Below are 7258 nucleotides of genomic sequence, written 5' to 3'. Positions count from 1 at the left end.
GTTGTGGTCTCTGGTTACTCTCTGTGATGTTAATGAGATGTAACCAGGCTAGCTCTGAGGCGGCAAGACAGCAGAAGGGTTCAGGGGTGGGGCAGCATTGTTAGCAAAATTTGCACTGAGCTGCTTGCTACTCCTAAGCCAGATCCCTCACAGCTAGGTGGCCACCAGGGACACACCACACAGGACAGTTGTGGCAGCTGAAGGTACATGGCATTTGTGGGTGGTGGTTGGGCAGGATATATGCACTGCATTGTNTTGTTAAAATTTGCACTGAGCTACTAGCCCTAGGCTGGATCCCCTGAAACACAGTGGTCACAGGGGCACAGTGTACAGAGGCAGTGGCTGGGGGGTGCAATAGCAGTGTTAACAAAAATTGTGATGAACCCAGGGATGAGGCCAGCAGGCTTGGAATGGGCAAGTCTTCAGGAGAACTTGTGGGTAAGGTGCACTGCTAGCAGATTAGGTAACAAGTGTCTGTGAAGTGCTGCCCCCTGCAGGTGGCTCTGTGTTTACGCCAGGGCCAGGGGAGGAGAAGGGCACCTGCCAGCTCCTTTGTTCCCACAGAAGTACCCCAATACACTCCCAAATCAGGATAAAAGAACTCCCTCCTGTTGTGCAAGCCATCACTTCTATGCCACCTCTCCTGCAGTAATTGTCTCTTTAAGGGTGGTGACACAGCTATTACTTGTCCTCTTCACTTACCCAGTTCTGAGTCAACTGATGTTGAAAGCTTCCCAGGGGAATTCTACCACACATTTAAGGAGAGTTAATACCTGTTTTTCCAAAATATTTCCAAAAAGTAGGAATAGAAGGAAAACTTCCAAACTCCTACAAATCCAGGATTACCTTGATTCCAAAACGAAACAAAGACCTCACTAAAAGGAGAATTACAGGCCAAATATTCCTGATCAACATGGCTACAAAAATTCTCTACAAACTGCTGGCATATTGAATTCTACAATACATTAAAAGAACTATTCACCACAATCAAGTGGGGTTTATTCTGGGCTGCAGGGGCTATTCAATATTTGCCACATTAATAAAAGAAAATATAAGAACCATATGATCCTTTCAACAGCTGTAGAAAAAGCATTTGACAAAATATAGCATTCATTCATGATAAAAACCCTCAACAAAGCTGGGAAACAAGGAACATACCTCAACATCATAAAGGTCACATATGAAAGATTCCCCCCCAGCTAATATCATCCTCAATGGGAAAAAACCAAGAGTTTTTCCTCTATGGTCAGGGAAAAGTCAAGGATGTACACTCTCACCATTACTGTTTAACATAGTACTGAAAGTCTTCACCTCAGCAATCAGACAACAGAAAGAAATAAAAAGCATCCAAATAAGCAAGGAAGAAGTCCAACTTTCACTATTTGAAAATGACATGATTCTCTATGCAGAGCACCCAAAAGACTCCACCAAAAAATTGTTAGAGCTCACACATGGATTCAGCAAAGTCACATGATATAAAAATCAATGCACAGAAATCTGTTGCGTTTCTATATACCAATAATGAAGCAGCAGAAAAAGAAACCAAAGAATTGATCCCATTTAAAATTGCACCCAAACCCATAAGATACCTAGGAATAAAGCTAACCAAGAGGTGAAAGATCTGTACTCTGAAAACTGTAAAACACTTATGGAAGAAAGTGAAGAGGATTCAAAGAAACGGAAAAACATTCCATATTCATGGATTGGAAGAACAAACACTATTAAAATGTCTATACAACCCAAAGCAATCTACACATCTAACGCAATCCATATCAAAATACCATCGACATTTTCCACAGAGCTAGAACAAACAATTCTAAAATTTGTGTGGAATCACAAAAGCAATCTTGAAAAAGAAAAATAAAATTGGAGGCAACAGAAATTCAGATTTCAAGCTATAACACAAAACCGTAGTCATCAAAACAGTGTGGAATTGGCACAAAAATAGATACGTAGTTCCAATGGAACAGAATGGAGAACCAAGATTTGGACCCACAACTATATGGTCAACTAATCTTCAATAAAATAGGAAAGAATATCCAATGGGAAAAAGAAAGTTTCTTCAACAAACGGTGTTGGGAAAACTGGACAGTAACATGCAGAAGAATGAAACTGGACCACTTTCTTACACCATACAGAAAAATAAATTCAAAATGGATGAAAGACCTAGATGTGAGACAGGAAACCACCAAAATACTAGAGAAGAACACATGCAGCAACCTCTTTGACCTCAGCAGCAGCAACTTCTTACTACACACATCACCAGACACAACATACACAAAAAAGCAAAAATGAACTATTGGGACTTCATCAAGATAAAAAGCTTCTGTACAGCAATAGAAATAATCAACAGGCAGCCTACAGATTGGGTGAAGATATTTGCAAATGACATATCTGATAAATGGTTAGTATACAAAATATATAAAGAAATTATCAAACTTAACACCACCCCAAAAAAAATCCAGTTTAAAAAGGAGCAGAAGGGGTGCCTGGGTGGCACAGCGGTTAAGCGTCTGCCTTCGGCTCAGGGCGTGATCCCGGCGTTGTGGGATNAAAAAAAATCCAGTTTAAAAAGGAGCAGAAGGGGCGCCTGGGTGGCACAGCGGTTAAGAGTCTGCCTTCGGCTCAGGGCGTGATCCCGGCGTTGTGGGATCGAGCCCCACATCAGGCTCCTCCGCTATGAGCCTGCTTCTTCCTCTCCCACTCCCCCTGCTTGTGTCCCCTCTCTCGCTGGCTGTCTCTATCTCTGTCAAATAAATAAATAAAATCTTTAAAAAAAATAAAAAAAAATAAAAAAATAAAAAGGAGCAGAAGACATGAATAAACATTTTTCCAAAGAAGACATCCAGATGGTTAACAGACACATGAAAAGATGCTCACCATTGCTCATTATCAGGGAAACACAAATCAAAACCAAAATGAGATACCACCTCACACCTCTCAGAATGGTTAAATTAACAACACAAGAAACAATAGGGGTTGGTGAGAATGTGGAGAAAGGAGAACCCTCTTGCACTGTTGTTGGGAATGCAAACTGGTGTAGCCACTCTCTGGAAAAGAGTATGAAGATTCCTCAAAAAGTTAAAAATAGAGCTACCCTATAACCCAGCAACTGCAATATTTGGTATTTACTCAAAGGAGAGAAAAATACAGATTAAAAGAGGTACATGCACCCCAATGTTTATATCAGTTTTATCAACAACAGCCAAACTGTGAAGAGAACCCAGATGTCCACTGACTGGTGAATGGATAAAACAAATGTGGTATATATACACAGTGGAATATTACTCAGCCATCAAAAAGAATGAAATCTTGCTTTTGCAAGGATGTGGATGGAGCTAGAATGTATTATGGTAAGGGAAATAAGTCAGAGAAAGACAAATGTCACAAGATTTCACTCATATGTGGAATTTAAGAAACAAAATGGATGAACATATGGGAGGGGGAGAAAAAGAAAGGGAAACAACCATTGAAAACTCTTGAGGATAAAGAACAAACTGAGGGCTGATGGAAGGGCGTGAGTGGGCAGTGGGCTAGATGGATTATAGATTTTAAGGAATGCACTTGCTATGAGCACTGGTTGTTGTATGTAAGTGATGAATCACTGAATTCTACTCCTGAAACCAATATTGCAATGTATGTTAACTAATTAGAATTTAAATAAAAAACTGAAAAGATTTTAAAAAAATAGAAAAGAAAGAAAGAATGCTCCAGGCTCCAAGTCCCAATGGAACATAGTTTGTATACAAACTCAGGGAATTCAGGCCCTCTGGTTTTCAAGCCAGAAGTCATGGGGATTCATTTTTTTTCCTGTGTTCACTCCCTTGTGCTTTCCCCTCTCTATGACCACAACTCCCTCTCTCTTGTGGGTAGCTTCTGACCACCTCTCATATGTCTCTACTTCTCTTCATTTAGTTTTGGAGTTTGTTCTACTAGTCTTCAGATCACTTGCTGGTTTATTGACTGGATGTGAGTGATATCTAGTTGTAAAGATGGGATGAAGTGAGCTTAGGGTCCTAATACTCTGCCATCTTCCTGCCATGTCCTCTAACACAGTCAAACTGACACATAAAATAAACCACCACAGATATGTATAAAAATATCTACAGCTGGGGCGCCTGGGTGGCACAGCAGTTAAGCGTCTGCCTTTGGCTCAGGGCGTGATCCCAGCGTTCTCGGATCGAGCCCCACATCAGACTTCTCCGCTATGAGCCTGCTTCTTCCTCTCCCACTCCCCCTGCTTGTGTTCCCTCTCTCGCTGGCTGTCTCTATCTCTGTCAAATAAATAAATAAAATCTTAAAAAAAATATCTACAGCTATTATCATATTAACTGGTGAAATATTAAATGTTTTCCCCTAAGATCAGGAACAAAGCAAAAATAATCACCTTACCACTCTTATCTAAAATTTATATTGGAGCTTCCCTCCGTGCAATAATGCAAGAAAATGAAATACATGACATCCAGTTGGAAAGGAAGAAATAAAACTCTTTTTATTTGCAACTACATGATCACCTGTGCAGTTAACCAAATGAAATTTATAAAAAGAAAAGAAAAAAGAAAAGAAAAGAAAAGAAAAGAAAAGAAAAGAAAAGAAAAGAAAAAGAAAAGATCTGCAATGTTTTTATGCAGTTAAATGGGGTTGGGTAGTCTTTGTAACAAATGGTGCTAGAATTAGACATCTTTATGTTAAAAAAAAAAAGGCAAACAACAACATAATGGACCTTATTCATAGCCTGCACTATATACAAAAATTAACAGAAATGGACCTAAAAGTACAACCTAAAACTATAAAATCTTAAAGAAAAAACAGAGAAGGAGATTTTTGTGAAGTTGAATTAGGCAAAACTTACTTAGGTAAGATACCAAAAGCACAAACCATAAAATAAGATACTGATAACTGAAGTTTAATCAAAATTTAAAACCTTTGTTCTTCCAAAGACAGTGTTAAGAAAATGACAAGACAAACTGGACTGGGAAAATATTTGCAAAGCATCTGATTATCAGAGAGGAAGACAAACCATGAGAGACTTTTGACTCTGGGAAGAAACTGAGGGTTGCAGAAGGGGAGGTGGGTAGGGGGATGGGGTAACTGGGAGATGGGCATTAAGGAGGGCACATGATGTGATGAGCACTGATGCTATACGCAACTAATGAATCAATAAATGCTACATTAAAAACTAATGATAGGTTGGCTAATTGAATTCAAACAAAAAAACAAAAAAAAATCTGATCAAAACTTGTATCCAAAATATATAAAGAGAGGCAGCACCACATGAGGCAGCATGAGATGCAGGTCCAGAGGAGTTGCAATAGTAGAGAAGGTACTGGTGACAGGCCAGGCTGGTTAAATCAGCAGCCACATGGTGCTGGACATGCAGGGGGCTGGCTATTTCTTTGTGGGAATGAGCAACTTCCATAATGCTATCTGTGGAAGGGGCTCCATGCTGGAGAGCCTGTATTGGGTTCAGGAGCTGACAGGCTGCTCTTTGAAGTTTGTGGAGATGGACATCTTGGACCAAGCAGCCCTGTAGCATCCCTTCAAAGAAGCACAGCTTTATGGAAGTCATCCACTTTGTGGGCCTCAAGGTTGTGGAAGAATCAGTCCTGAAACCTCTGGATTATTACAGAGTTAAACTGACAGGAACTATCCAGCTTCTGGAGATCATGAGGGCCCATGGAGTGAAGAGCCTGGTGTTTGGCAACTCAGCCATCACATACAGGAACCCCTAGTATCTTCCCCTGGATGGGGCCTACCCCACAGGTGGCTATACCAACCCCTACTTCAAGTCCCAATTATTCACTGAGGAAATGATCCTAGACCTGTGTCAGGCAGACTGGAATTCAGTGCTGCTGCAATATTTCAACCCCATGGGTACCCATGTTTCAGGCTGCATTGGTGAGGATACCCAGGCATACCTAACAACCTCCTGCCCTATAGAGATTGTGTGATAGGAGGTACTGAATGTCTTTGGCAATGACTATGACACAGAGGATGGCATAGACATCAAGGATTAATCCATGTTGTGGATCTGGCCAAGGGCCTCAAGTGGGCTTGAGGAAGCTGAAGGAAGAGTGTGGCTGCTGGATCTACAACCTGGGCTCAGGCATGGGTTATTGGGTGCTATAGGTGGTCCAGGCCAGGAAGGAGGCTTCCAAGCAGAGGATCTCATACAAGGTGTTGGCACTGTGGGAAGGCATTGTGGCTTCCTATTATGCCAACCTCAACCTGGCCTTCAGGGAGCTGGGCTGTATAGCAGCCTTAGGACTGGGCAGGATATGTGAAGATCTGTGGCATTGGTAGAACCAGAATCCTTCAGGCTTTGGTGCATAGGCCTGAGACCCTTCCCTTACCATATACCAGAAAAAGAAAGAAATAACTGTCTGCTTCCAGCTCTGGTGGGAACTGAGGGGCCTCAGCCTCCCCTACCTCAAACCCAAGCTGGGCCTTCTCAGCACACCAGGCATGAGGCCAAGGACTCCACTGACCAGGAGTTGAGTCTCTAACTCTTCTATTTGGCAGAATGTAGGACCAACAGGAGTGAATGGGGGAGTAAGGGGCCTGAGACAGGCACTAACATATACTGCTCTGAAAGAGCTTTCTAAAGTATTTAAGATAAAAGTTTTCTAACACTGGGGAAAAATGTATAAAAATCCCTCACAACCCAATATTAAGAAAACAACAACCCATTTTTTATAATTCTTTTATTATGTTATGTTAGTCACCATACAGTACATCCCTAGTTTTTGATGTAATATTCCATGACTCATTACTTGCATATAACACCCAGTGTACCATGCAATACATGCCCTCCTTAATACCCATTACTGGCCTATCCCATTCCCCCACGCCCTCCCCTCTGAAGCCCTCAGTTTGTTTCCCAGAGTCCATAGTCTCTCGTGGTTCATTCCCCCTTCTGTTTATCCCACCCCTTCATGACCCTTCCTTCTCCTACCAGTCTTCTTATTTCTTATGTTCCATAAATGAGTGAAATCATATGATAATTGTCTTTCTCTGCTTGACTTATTTCACTTAGCATTATCTCCTCCAGTCCCGTCTATGTTGCTGCAAATGAAACAACAACCCATTTTTAAAAATATGCTAAAAATTAAATTAAAAGTAAAGTTTTAAGTGGAAAATTTAAAGAGATAAATGGATTGAAAGTAAAATAATTTTTTGAAAAGATACATTATGCAAAGAGCAACCACACGAAAGCTGCTGTGCTTAAACTAGTATCAGACAAAATAGACTTTAAAAT

The 7258-nt window shown here is 40.9% G+C and overlaps 1 pseudogene; it reads left to right on the top strand.

The window, feature by feature from the left end:
• Window positions 1–5284: 5284 nt before the first annotated feature.
• Window positions 5285–6333, top strand: LOC100483057 (annotated as a pseudogene).
• The last annotated feature ends 925 nt before the right edge of the window (window positions 6334–7258 follow it).

Source organism: Ailuropoda melanoleuca, chromosome 5 (assembly GCF_002007445.2).
Source record: "Ailuropoda melanoleuca isolate Jingjing chromosome 5, ASM200744v2, whole genome shotgun sequence".
In the NCBI taxonomy this organism is placed as follows: domain Eukaryota; kingdom Metazoa; phylum Chordata; class Mammalia; order Carnivora; family Ursidae; genus Ailuropoda; species Ailuropoda melanoleuca.
This window is presented reverse-complemented; position numbering and strand designations above follow the sequence as displayed.